The sequence below is a fragment of the Canis aureus genome, chromosome 15 (genome assembly GCF_053574225.1).
Source record: "Canis aureus isolate CA01 chromosome 15, VMU_Caureus_v.1.0, whole genome shotgun sequence".
NCBI classification, from domain to species: domain Eukaryota; kingdom Metazoa; phylum Chordata; class Mammalia; order Carnivora; family Canidae; genus Canis; species Canis aureus.
Window position 1 is genome coordinate 52,422,692 of NC_135625.1, and position 13,484 is coordinate 52,436,175.

A 13,484-nucleotide genomic window follows, 5' to 3' on the forward strand; every position below is an offset into this window, starting at 1 on the left:
CCTGTGTTTAGTTCTATAGTCTGTTGTTTCTATTGATTTTCATTGATGGTTTTTGCCTCCTTGGGTGCATAGTTATTTTGACTACATACTGAACATTGTATTTAAAAATGTATTTTTTAGAAGTAATTTGAAGGCCAGTCGAGATAATAATATCCTTTATTGCTTTTTCCAATATCTGAGGGATTCTAGCAGTCAGGACACCTTGATATAATATAAAGGCTTGAGTTTTCTGGGCCATCCAAATATCACAGAGACCAACCACAAATTCTTGCAGAGACTGTTTTCATTCTCTTTCTTTCTCCTCAGGGTCCTAGCCAAAAGCCAAAGATGGTTTTACCCATGTCCCTACTCTAGGTGAGCCCAGAATTCTGATTTCTATCCGCCTGGTCCTGAGAGACTTCCAGAAAGTCACTTAGCCTCTCCACTGCCTCTTCTGGACTGAATATCATGGTCAGGGCCACAGCAGCCTCTCATGGGAGCTTTTATCTTTCTGTTTCCCATGTGTTTTAAATTTCCACCTTATGTCCTATCTAACTAGTTTGTTTTTTGAGAGCTATCTATCATCTATCTATCTATCTATCTATCTATCTATCTATCTATCTATCATCTATCTATTTATTTATTTATGAGAGACACAGAGGGAGAGAGGCAGAGACACAGTCAGAGGGAGAAGCAGACTCCCTGTGGGGAACCCCATGCAGAACTCGATCCCAGGACCCCAGGACCACACCACAAGACAAAGGCAAATGCTCAACCAGTGAGCCACTCACATGTCCCTCTTTTAGGTTTTCAATGAGATGTTGTAATATTTTCCCAGCTTTTTTATTTGTCCTCCTAGGAAAGATTAGTTCAAATTATCTTCTTCGTTAAGGAACATGGAGATTCCTCTGCAGGATTCTCTATACCAATTTTATGTTTTAAATATTTTGACTAAATTTTTTAAAAATTATTATATAAATTAGGGTCTACTTCTAGGCATTCTCACCAAGGAGATACTGATGCAGGTTAAAAAACAAAGAGCAGTAGGAGAGAAAAGGGAGAATCAAGTGGTCTAAGCCTGTGGTGGAGGCAGCCCCTCTGAGAGATTCCCAGGGAGAGGACAGAGGCTCTGCTTTTGATATGCATTCTGACTCCGATGGCCACTTCTGGGAACTAGGAAGATGCATATCCATACCTCACAAGTGGTAGCAGTAGGAACAAAGCAATAGCCTTCTCTCTGGAGATTATGAGAAGGTTGAGAAAATGAGACATTAAGAGAAAGGAAGTGGGGGATCCCTGGGTGGCACAGCGGTTTGGCGCCTGCCTTTGGCCCAGGGCGCGATCCTGGAGACCCGGGATCAAATCCCACATCGGGCTCCCGGTGCATGGAGCCTGCTTCTCCCTCTGCCTGTGTCTCTGCCTCTCTCTCTCTCACTGTGTGCCTATCATAAATAAATAAATAATTAATTTAAAAAAAAAAAAAAAAGAGAAAGGAAGTGAAGCCTCCCTGCAGGCCAAGGAAGGCAAGAGTCTTTCCACGGAAGGTAGGAGTGGACTGAGCCAACCTCTTCAGTGAAATGTGATCCCTCTAGCTATTGTCTAGATGATACTCAGGGAAAGATTCTTGGAACTGGTCCTGGTGCAGAGCCTAAATTTGTATCCCAAGGCAAAGAACATTAATTTTAGTGATTATATGTGGGGAGAAGAGGCAGGATGCCAGGACCTGCTTCAGTAATTTAAAACATAAGGAAGGGGGCACCTGGATTTGAACCAGGGACCTCTTGATCTGCAGTCAAATGCTCTACCCCTGAGCTATACCCCCACCTGCCTATAGCTTTGCATTATTACCTTTTACCCATGCATTGCACTCAGGATCTCTCTGTCCATATTTTGCTGGGGTTTTTCTGCATGTCCAGGAGGTGGCAAATCTCCTCCACTATACTCCACTTTTCCATCTTTCCCCTTTCAACCTTAAGGGGTCCTCTTCTCTCCTGATCTCTGCCTCAGGCTGTAGCAACGGCATCAACCTTTACACCTGGAAAGATCATTGAAGTCTGTACTAGTCTTTCTCCCTAGGCTGGCACATAGTCATCAGAACAGGAGTGGTCGTTTCTGGGTCTTAAGTGAACCTAACACTCAGCCCAAGGAGAGCCTCTTCCATACTCGAAGCCTCAGGAGCGTGCTCATCGTTTCGCTCATTCATTCATTCATTAATTCAACAAACACTCTTGGAGCATGATAGGTGCTAGGCTCTGTCATTCATGTTGAGGACACAGACTAACAAAACATTATCCCTGTTCCTCAAAGAGTCCAAGTAGGAGACAAACCCACGAACCAAAGTATTTACACAGAGTGGCAGTGGAAGTCCACTCGGAGAGCTGTGGGAGCGGGGAGTAGGAAGCTCTGCTGCTAGGAAGTCAGGAGGGGCTTTCTGGAGGAGATGGACAAGGAGGAGCCTGCTAAAACGAAGAAGCTGGGGAGGCCAAGGAGGGATAAGGCCAGGGAAGGAGTAAGAAGAAAAATGTTCTTAAAAAGTGGATCAGGGGGCAGTGGGTGGCTCAGTGGTTGAACATCTGCTTTTGGCTCAGGTCGTGATCCTGAAGTCCCGGGATCAAGTCCCCCATCAGGCTCCCTGCGGGGAGCTTGCTTCTCCCTCTGCTTGTGTCTCTGCCTCTCTCTGTGTCTCTCATGAATAAATAATTAAAATCTATTTTTTAAAAAAGTGGGTCAGGTGTGTCTGGAGATTGGTGAGGCTTAAGACTGAGGAAGGTGTGCTCAGCCGTCCAGGAAGCATCTTGGAAGTCTGGATTCCTGCTAATGTGGTTGGGGAAAGCTGTGACACAACACAGCATGACTAGCTGTGGCCTCAAGGAATCCTCACAACCACCCTCCCTGGTGTCCAAGTCCTAGAGAGGAGTGAGGACAGAACAGAACCCAGGCTTTACTACTTCCTCGCCAAAAGTGACATCAGCCAGCCAGGGGGCACCCGGATTTGAACCGGGGACCTCTTGATCTGCAGTCAAATGCTCTACCCCTGAGCTATACCCCCACACCTGCCTTTAAGCCTTAATTGCACCTCTTGAACCATGTCATTGGCTTGTCGCCTGGACTTCCAAGGCCATGTTCCTGGAAGCAGGCAGGCTGGTCCATGACAGCCCAGCCCTCCCTATCACCCTGCGCTCACTCGTCCCTGTCCCCGTATCAACACCTACTGAGCAGCTTCTCCATGCCAGGCTCAGCCTTCCTTCTCCTTCCACTTCTTCGTCCCTCTGGCTCCTGACCTCTGCCACCCTCGATCCGTCTTGGCTGCGATGGCCCGTCATCGGCTGGCCCATCTGAGCGGAACATGGGTCCTCTCCTCCCTCCCTGCACTGCGGCGCTGAGCAGAGAGGTCCCTGCGCAGATCGAGGAGCAGGTCTGGGCCAAGAACCTGGTCCTGACACCACACCCTGAGACCCAGAGGACCCCCCTTCTCCCTTTCCACCAGAGGCTCATCCACTCCACCTACTGAACACTGCAGAGGAACCCGGTGAACCAGTTCCAGATTCCTGCTCCAGGAGGAAAGGGCTCTGGGGAGGTTGGGGAGCTTGCTCCTGAGCCCCCAGGGCATGGCAAGGCGGCTGGCGGGGTGGTGGGGGGGGCAGTTGGGGGCGTGAGGGCGTGAGTCCCAAGGCCGCAGAACAGATGCAGGAAGCAGGAAGGAGGAGGCGGCCGGGATGGGCTGCCCTCTCATCCGAAGTCTGGGCGCTGGTGGAGGCCATGGCCAAAGAAGGTGCCTCCCACCCCACCCCCACCCGTTGATGGAGAAGCTAAAGGAGGGTCTGAGGCCCTGTCAACCCTCCCGGGTGCGCCCCCCCCACACGGCCCCGTCCCATAGAAGCACTCTTCCATACCATCTACGCTGCTCACAGGGCTTTGGGGAAGCAGCTCTTCTGTCCAGAAATACTGACAAAGGCCCTGGAGCCTGGGGTGCTGGGCCAAAGTACCTAGCACCTGAAGTGATTTCACACTTGCTGGGCTCTCCTCTTTTCTCCAGGCCTCCAGGACACACCAAAATTGACCACAACCCCTTCCATTGGGCCCACTGGTCCACTGGCCTGAGCGGGTGATATTTTTAGTTCTGATGGTAGTGGACAGAGGTGGAGAGCAGTGAGCAGGGGCAGCTGATGGAGTGGGAACTGGTCCCTGACTGGGGGTCCTGGGGCCCAGCCTCCTGCCTCTAGGGAATGTCCATGAACTCAGGTGAGCCCAGCCTGTGTGCACCCTCCCCCCACCCCGAAGAAACCTGGCAGTGAGGGTGCTGGCTGGGCCCTGCTCCGCATCCGACTCCCACCCTTCGGACCCCCTCCCACACCCGCGAAGCTGAGGGCCACTCCTGTCCCCTCTGTGAGGAGGCTTGTTTGAGCAGCTGTGCCTGGAACCGGGCCTGAGGGGCTGAAGCAGCCAAGGGTGTGTGTCCTGGGGTCGGCAGGACAGAGACGCACAAGGAGCTAGTACCCATCCAGGGCAGAGAAGCTTCTTGTGGGGCTTGGCCCCTCGGGAGGTGGCCAGAAAGGGAGACAATCTGGGAGAGGCCGAGCTGCTGAGGCCCCGGGGCTGGGAAGGGACGGTTCTCTGACACTGTTTTCATGAACTGAGGTCACTTAGAAAGAAACTGTAAGTGGGGCGCCTGGGGGCCTCAGCAGTTGAGCATATGTCTTCGGCCCAGGGCGTGATCCTGGAGTCCCGGGATCGAGTTCTGCCTCGGGCTCCCTGCATGGAGCCTGCTTCTCCCTCTGCCTGTGTCTCTGCCTCTCTCTCTGTGTCTCATGAATAAATAAATAAAATCTTGAAAGAAAGAAACCATAAGTAAAAATAGCCAAAATGTTAAATTTATCAGGAAAGCAAAAAATGTAGGTTCTAAGCGGTGCAGGGCTGTGCAGTTTTCAACGTGATGAAGTGAATTCTGGCAGAACGGGGTCACAGCAGCAGCAGGGACAGAAGACAGGATGAGAGAGGCTCCCTGACCTGTTTGTTACACACAATGTTCAAATCTTGCTGCATCATGTTGAGAAGGAACTGGCAACTTTTACACTGCCAGACCCAAAACTAAAAATATTTGGCCTTTCACGTAGAAAATTTCATAACATTTTTACTGATATGTCATATTGCCAATCATTAAAGGAAACTGGTTTCTTTCTGAGATTGAGGGGTGGTAGCGTGACTTCAAGGTAGGCAAAAATTTCTTAAATACGACACCAAAAGTTCACTTGATAAACTGGACTTCATCAAAATTAAGAACTTGTGCTCTTTGAAAGACATTGTTAAGACAATGAAAAAGCAAGTCACAGACAGAAAGGAAGGATTTGCAAGCCGCATATCTGGTACAGGACTTGCACCCGTGCACAGAAAGAACTTTCAAAAGTCAATCATAAGAAAACGAACAAGCCAAATGAAAAAAATAGACAAAGGATCCGAATAGATACTTCACCAAAGAAAACATCTGATGGCAGTAAGCACATACAAAGTATCCTGGACATCATTAGTAATGAGAGAAATAAAAATTAAAACCACGATGAGATTCTACATGATGTTAGAATTCAAATCAGAAAGACTGACTGTGGGACCCCTGGATGGCTCATTGGTTGAGCATTTGCCTTTGGCTCACGTCGTGATCCCAGGGTTCTGGGATCGAGTCCCGCGACCGGCTCCCTGCATGGAGCCTGCTTCTCCCTCTGCCTGTGTCTCTGCCTCTCTGTGTATCTCTCGTGAATAAATAAATAAAATCTTAAAAAAGAAGAAGCCGCCAGACCAAAAACAAACAAAAAGAGGTGGGGAGTGGGGGAGAGGACATATGCTATGATTCCATTTATATAAAATTCTGGAAAATGAAACCTAGTCTGTGAACACAGAAAGCTGATCAGAGGTTGCCTGGGGTGGTAGCGATATTTTAAAGGCCTAGTGGCAGAGGGGTGTGGGTTCTGGGCTCTGGTCCTGTCCTGCCTTCCCCGCCTTCCCAGGGCTCTGCACCTTCTCAGCCCTCTGTGGGCCGCAGCCCCTTGCTCTCTCTCCATCAGAGGCACTAGCAGCAGAGCATTTACTTTCACACCTGGAAGGGGTGTTTGCTGCTCCTAGACCCCTCATCTTGTCTGGGGAAACAACTGATTCACTCGCACCCCAGGAGTCCATGGTGGTTGTGTGATGCGTGGCCCCATCTCCTTGGGCCTCTCAGAAGTGCCCTGAGCAGTTGACATCCACAGCCCTCTGGTCTGACTGCTTGTTAAGTTTACGTGACAGTCTGTAGGCAGGTCCTTCTCACTCCCAGGACGTGACCCCACCCGTCGTGCTCCCTCTGGCTGTGTTCCTCCTCCTTAAATCCTGGCGCTCCCTCTTGCAAAACCTGCCTCCTAGCCTTGTGGCCCAGCCACCTGCAGGATGCTTCCCCGATGATGGCTTAGGCCTCAGCTCCACTCTCTGCTTGTGCCCAGGGACCTGTGCCTCCACGTTGATGAGCATCCCCCTCCCTGGTCCTCCGGCGCCTTGACCTCGGCTCCTCTTTGACCAGAGGATACAGCTGGGACCTGGCTGGTACTACAAAGCGCCCACCTCCAGAAGTCTGAACTCTGGAGTTCCTCATCCTCAGAGTAACGTCTAACCCCCCCCTTCGCCACATCAACTCTCCCCTCTGTCCTCTCCTCCCCTCCCCACCAACAGTTCAGCTCTTCCCCACCACCCTTCACCCTCCTCCCCAGTACTGATGCCACCGTGTGCAGCTTCCTTGGCTGTTCTCATGGGGTCCCGCAGGGCTAGGGCAATGGGGACCAAGGCTGCTAAAAGTTCCAGACTCTGGGAGAGCCTGGATTAAACATATTTAAAAAAATTTTCTGGACAGGGATGCCTAGGTGGTTCAGTGGTTGAGCCTTCTGCCCAGGGCGTGATCCTGGAGACCCAGGATTGAGTCCCATGTCAGGTTCCCCGCATGGAACCTGCTTCTCCCTCTGCCTGTGTCTCTGCCTCTCTCTCTGTGTCTCTCATGGGTAAATAAATAAAATCTTTGATTAATTAATTAATTTTCTGTACAAGTCTGTTTCAGTTTATCGCACTTTGCTTTATAGTGCTTCACAGATACTCTTTTTTACAAATTGATGATTCAGGACATCAGTGGAGGAAGTCACTGCACATGTGGTGGAAACAGCGAGAGAACCGGACGAGGAGTGGAGCCGAGGGACTGAACGGCCGCGAGCTCAGCACCAAACGTGAACGGACGAGCAGGTGCTTCTCAGGGACGAGCCAAGAAAGTGGTTTCCCGAGTTGGCCTCTTCCTGGTGGACACACCGTGAAGACGGTTGAAACGACAACCAAGGATTGGGAGCAGGACAGCAGCTTAGCTGGTGCAGCCCCCGGCCCGAGGACGGACTGTTCTGAAGGCGGCTCTCCGGGGGGTGCAGTGCCACCGAGCAGCACCGCCGGCTGCAGGGAAACCGTCCGTGCCGGGAGAGCCATCGATGCGGCAAACTGCACGTTTGGCTGGTTTTAAGGAATAAAACGAGACACAGCCGCCCGGCCTCCAGCGCCCACCACCCTGATGGGTCAGCCCCCGGCGGCGCCAAGACCCTCCACCAGCAGAAAGATCAGGACTCGCTGAAAGCTCAGATGGCGGTCAGCGGGTTTCAGCAATAAAGTGTCTTTCGATGAAGGCGTGTAGGTTGTTGTTTCAGACACAATGCTGTCGCACACCGCACAGACTGCGGCATCGTGTGCACGTGACCTACATGCACTGGGAAACCACAGCTTTCCTTTGACCCCCTTTATTGCAACATTAGCTCTACTGCAGTGGTCTGGACCCGAACCCGCAGTATCTCCCAGGTGGGCCTGTCCTGGGGATTTCTGAGGACAGACACTGGTGTCGTGGTGGAAAGAGGCCTGAGCAAGTTGTCAGGAGAGCCAGGAGGGATCGGCCTGCAGGTGACAGGCCATGAACTAGGACAGAGGCTGTCAGACTGTCTTCCAACACCGCAGCTCACCTTCAAGTCACACAACATTTGGGGTTTTTTTGGCCAAGCACGTGGCCACCTAAATAGGACCATGTTTCCAGGCCTCCCTGCTGCAAAGAGATGTGCTTGTGTGCCTGGTTCTCATCAACGGGATGTGAGAGGCTCTGTGTCCTACAGCTACATGAAATGGGACAATTTATTCAGCCGCTCTGCACCTTGGTCTCTCGATCTGTAATATGAGTAAACAAAAGGTTGTAATGAGGCTTCAGTGAGTCAATACTGATGAGGTAGGGCAGCCCGAGTGGCTCAGCGGTTTAGTGCCGCATTCGGCCCAGGGCCTGATCCTGGAGACCCGGGATCGAGTCCCATGTCGGGCTCCCTGCAGGGAGCCTGCTTCTCCCTCTGCCTCTCTCTCTCTCTCTGTCTCTCTCATGAATAAATAAATAAAACCTTTAAAAAAAATACTGATGAGGTACATGATGAGCACCAAGTATGCATTCGTTAAAGAAGTAAATAAAGAAAGTAAATCTGTCCTTAAAGGGAAAGGACGCTGCGCCCCTTCTGGCCTCCCTCTGACAGGCTACGGACAAGGTAGCGAGCCGTCTTGAACCTCGGCGACAAGGCCCCATCCTGGGAAGGGTAGAGCAGCAAGCTGGAATGAGCCTGGGTCTGTGACACCGAGAGCCTGTCAGGGGAGAGCGAGCAATCAGCACCACCTTGTCGAAGCTACTGTTTCATTACTTTGTTTCGGTCACCTATCCTGCACGACATGGGAGCGTGACGGACTGTCCTTCAAGGACTCAGCGACCCCACTGATGGCACCAGTCTCTAAGAGCCGTCTTAAGAACAGGGAATAATGGGCACCTGGGTGGCTCAGCAGTTGAGCATCTGCCTTTGGCTCAGGGTGTGATCCCTGGGTCCTGGGATGAAGTCCCGCATCGGGCTCCCTGCGTGGAGCCTGCTTCTCCCTCTACCTGTGTCTCTGCCTCTCTCTCTCTGTCTCTCATGAATAAATAAATAAATAAATAAATAAATAAATAAATAAAATCTTTAAAAAAAAAAAAAAGAACAGGAAATAATCACCCCATGTCTCCTTCCTGCCTCAGGCATCAGGGTATGCACAATTTTTGTTAAATCAATGAAAGAACAGAGAACATTCCAGGCCACCAACATCTAACGGCCATCCACATCATGCAACGCTGAGCCAGGTTCTGCCCCGAGGACGATGAGGGCTCAGTGTGTCCCTTTCCCGCAGTACCTGGAGGCACCTGTAGCATAGTCCCGCTGGGGAGATGGCCAGCCCAGCCCCGGTGCCCGCTGTGACACACCAGGCTTGGTCCATGATAAATCCAGGTTCTGTGTACCAAGTTCCTGTCATGCGTCCAGCCCAGGCTCCCAGAGGGTAAAGTAGGTCAAAATGTGCCGAACCTTTCCCTAAAGGTTCTTAAGACACATTGTGAAGTGAAAACAAGAAGCTACAGGATGACACACGTACTATGGCCTTTGGGTCTTTGCAACCCTGTATTTTTCCACTTCCCATGTGTATGGAAATGCTTAAGAAAGGAGCTTAAAATGTCACACACATGCCACAGTGACAATGTGGTCCCCGGGAGGGGCCAGGGTTGGGAGGTGGCCAAGAGGGAGCACCCTCAGCTTCATCTACACTTTTTATATTTCATGATCGTCAACTTTGGTTGTCACACGTGGACCTGCCCAGGGTCCCCTGAGGAACACATTGAAACCCAGACCCCCCCAGGCCTCCTGAAGGAGAACCCACGTCCATACATTCCTAGGACTCCAGGAGGAGGAGCCTGCCTGTGGAAGCATCCAGTAAATGAAGCTGTCTCTGGGACCTCCGTGTTGGCAGCAGAGAGCGCAGAAAAGGCTCCTGGAGCAAAGCCTGCCCTGGGGGTGAGGGAGGAAGCAGAGCTCTCTCCTGCCAGGTCTGGAAGAGCTTACAGAGAGGGTGGGAGGCAAGAAAGTACCATTAAAACAGCAGGGACATCAGGCCACAGGACAGACCCCAAGTACCCTGAGGACCTCACTCCCCCCACCTCCCAGTGCTCACTTGAGCCCTACTGAGGAGTAAACCCCAGCTCCACAGCAGACAGAGCTGAGCTGGGGTTGGGGAGCCTCTGGCCTGGGGGCATGTTGGCCAGGCCCTGCTGGCTATGCACTTCTTTGGAGCTGTGGTGCCTGCCCTGGCCTCCAAATAGCCCAGGCCTGCTGCACAGGCCACAGGGGCCCAGCCTGGTGGCCACAGGTGCCCTGCAACACCTATCCAGGCTCCTGCGGTTAGAGCTCTCACGGAGACAGAGGGAAAGCACGAGAGCCAGACAGCCACTGGGCCTCCCGCTCCTTGCTTCATCCCTGTTGCATGGCGGCCCCTTTACTAGGGCCTGTGCTTAGCTGGCTGACATGCGTCACTCAGCACCCTGGTCAAAACCCACCTTCTTTACACTCTGAGGTCAATGTGACTTCATTCACATACTCAAAGAACTTGCTTCAAAGGTAAGCCTTTCTCCCCTAAATAAAGTGTCTGAGCCTAGAAAGCAAGGAACAGGTGTCTTGGCATGACCCTGTGTTCTGAGAGAATGGGCTCCAGGGTACCTGTCCCCTGCTTCAACCAGACTCGTCCTGCTTTGCCCTGTGCTTGCTATATGTTTCCAGCTGTCATTCAAATAAAGGGTTCCTCGCCAAAAAAATAAAAGGCTTTGAAAACTGCATATTGAAGACACTGCTATCATCTAAGAGAGAAAACTGAGCAACCACTGTTCATCATTCATCTAATTTTCCAAGGGCCATGGAGTGCAGGGGGTCACACAGGCATTCCCTGAGCACCGGGACACTGGGTCGGGCCCTAACAGCTTTGGGACAGCAGGCAGCTCACTGTACCCTCCTCTTTCTCTGTTTCTCCAAATGGGGGGACTCCCGACACCAGAATGCCCTTACCAGGGGAAGGTGGAATGTTGTGCCTACACTCCTTTTGAGGGGACAGACTCTGGGAGACTCTGTCTCCACTGGGGTCTGAGGTCCGGCTTGGTGGTGGAAAAGTCTATGAGGGCTTGGCTCTGCAAGCCTTGAAGGGAAAGGGTGCCTCCCAGGGGTTAGGAGTAGGATCTGCCCCCCTTCAAGATGTGGGAGGACAGCACCGAGTTTGGGGTGAGTAGAGCCCCCCCATCACCTCCCTCCGGCAGGTGGTGTGGATGACCCAGCCAGGAGGAAGGCTCCTGCCCTGCTGCCATCACAGGGGACAAAGTAGAATCCAAGAAAGGCAGGGAGAACGCAAAGTCATCTAGTCCAATCACCTAATTTGACAGATGGGGAACCTGTGGTCCGGGACAGGGAGTGAGGCACGCGTGGGGTCAACTCTGCTTGCACACCCCATAGGGCAGACCTGCCACAGCTCTCCCTCCCACAGGCACCACTGCAACCCCGGAGCTTGGCATCCTCCCCCAGCCTGCGGCCTTGCAGCACACGGGGACCATCTTCTGGGAGAGGATAATCTGTGGCCAGGCAAAGGAAAGGAAGGTGCCCTGCTCTGGGCTTCAGCCTCCCAACTGGGGCGAGTGGACCAAAAAAATGAACTGCTTAGTGGGAGAACTCAGATATGCAAGCGGAGGCAGGATGGGAGTGTGGCGGCTACAAAATCTGTTAATCGTTCTCACACAAACACGCAAGCACACACACACCCTGGCTCTTTATCTGCAGCCTGAAGAACTTCATGGTCCGGGCCTCAACCTCGTTTTCTGGGCCTGGGGTATCCCTGAAAAGATGCTCACAATATAGCCTTCATCCGGCAGTTTCTGGAGAACTCACAGTGTGCGGAGTACAGCTCAGTGAGTCCTAGAAGTGCAAATACAAATTAGGGGAGGCCTCAGCTCACCAGAAATAAACAGGCTGGCATGTGAGAGAAGATGTGGGGGTAAGAGCTGCCCCTGGTGCCACAGGAAGGGCAGTACAGTGAGGAGCAGGTGCCAATTCACATTCAGTCTCCATGAGACCGTGGGCAAGTCATTTACCCCCTGCATTTCATTTCATTTCAGTAAATCTAACATGGCATTAAGTATATCTTCTTCCTGCTTGAAGACAGCTGATCAAATAATCTCAAAGCGCTTTCTGTTCTCAAATCCGAGAGGCTCATTTGATTCAATAGGAATAAATCCTGAGGAATAAATAGGAATAAAGCTGAGGACTTTGAGCCTGGAAGCCCCGAGGAGCCAGCCTCTTACCCAGGAGACCAGAGTCCCATGATTTCCCTTCATGTGCTTGCCAAGCCCCTTGTGCCAGTCCTCCAGGCTGCCCCCCTCCACCCACTCAAGCAGAGAGCCACGCAGCCACACCTTCTGTCTTCACGGACACCTGGAAGTACAGGTCCCCCACGCCAATGTGAGTCAGAGCCATTTCAGAGAACAGTTAGGACCAGCTCCAGCCTCCTCTCCCCACCCCGAAACTTCCAGGAAAATGCAACCTCCATCACATCTGCTTCAGATCAGAGCAGGGACCAGTGGCCAGAAGGATTCAGGGTCAACGCTCCTGGGTTCTCGTCCCCTCTCCCAGGTTCACACGTACCTTCTGTGATTTCCCGGCCTCTTGCTCAGAGCTCATTCTGGAGTAGCGAGCACAACCACAGCCCTCCCAGCCAGCCCACGCCATCTGCCACGCAGCCATCTCTGCTGGGTCACACTTTTCTTCTGAGTTTTTTCTTTTTTATTTTTCTCTTTTATTTTTTTTTTTTTGAAAGATTTTATTTATTCATGAGAGACACAGAGAGAGGCAGAGACACAGGCAGAGGGAGAAGTAGGCTCCAGTGCGGAACTCGATCCTGGGACTCCAGGATCACACTCTGGCCCTAAGGCAGGCACTAAACCGCTGAGCCACCTAGGCTTCCCTCTTCTGAGATTTTTCAAGCCCTTTAAAGTCAACTGGCGACTGGTATTAAGAGCCAAGAGGTCCAGGGGCACCTGGGTGGTACGGTCAGTTAGGCATCTGACTATGGGTTTCAGCTCAGGTCACGTTCTCAGGGTCATGAGATGGAGCCCCACGTGGGGCTCCACATTCGACATGGAATCTCTCTCTCTCTCTCCCTCTCCCTCTGCTCCACCACCCCCATGTTCTTTCTCTAAAATAAATAAATCTTAAAAAAAAAAAAAAAGTGCCAAGAGGTCAAGTTTTGGCAGACATGGCGCTCCCTCCACTTTGGGTCTGAGGACCCTGCTGAAGCCACGCAAGCCCTCTCCACCTGCACCAAGTTCCTGTATCTTGGGGACCTCCCCCTTGCTGCCCGGTGGCAATCACAGCACCCAAAAGTTGCTGTTCCTTAGCAAGTTCTGCATGTTCTCCAGCCACCTCTGCAGCAACCTGTACTCCTGCAGCAGGGTCCCCAGCATGGCCCACTTGCCCTCCAGTTGGTTCCCGAACTCCACAGCCATCTTCTCACAGTTGTTTAACGTCTTTTCAGCTGTCTCTGCCTTTCCTAGCTCTGAGGTTGGCAGCCCTGGGACTCCATCATCTCCACAATCCAAATGGTAA

At 52.0% G+C, this 13,484-nt stretch overlaps 2 non-coding genes across 2 annotated transcripts; both read right to left on the bottom strand.

The window, feature by feature from the left end:
- Positions 1-1,729: 1,729 nt before the first annotated feature.
- Positions 1,730-1,801, bottom strand: TRNAC-GCA (transfer RNA cysteine (anticodon GCA)). The gene has a single exon. It is a non-coding gene; the product is annotated as a tRNA-Cys (tRNA).
- Positions 1,802-2,956: 1,155 nt separating this feature from the next.
- TRNAC-GCA (transfer RNA cysteine (anticodon GCA)) lies at positions 2,957-3,028 on the bottom strand. The gene has a single exon. It is a non-coding gene; the product is annotated as a tRNA-Cys (tRNA).
- Between the last annotated feature and the right edge of the window lie 10,456 nt (positions 3,029-13,484).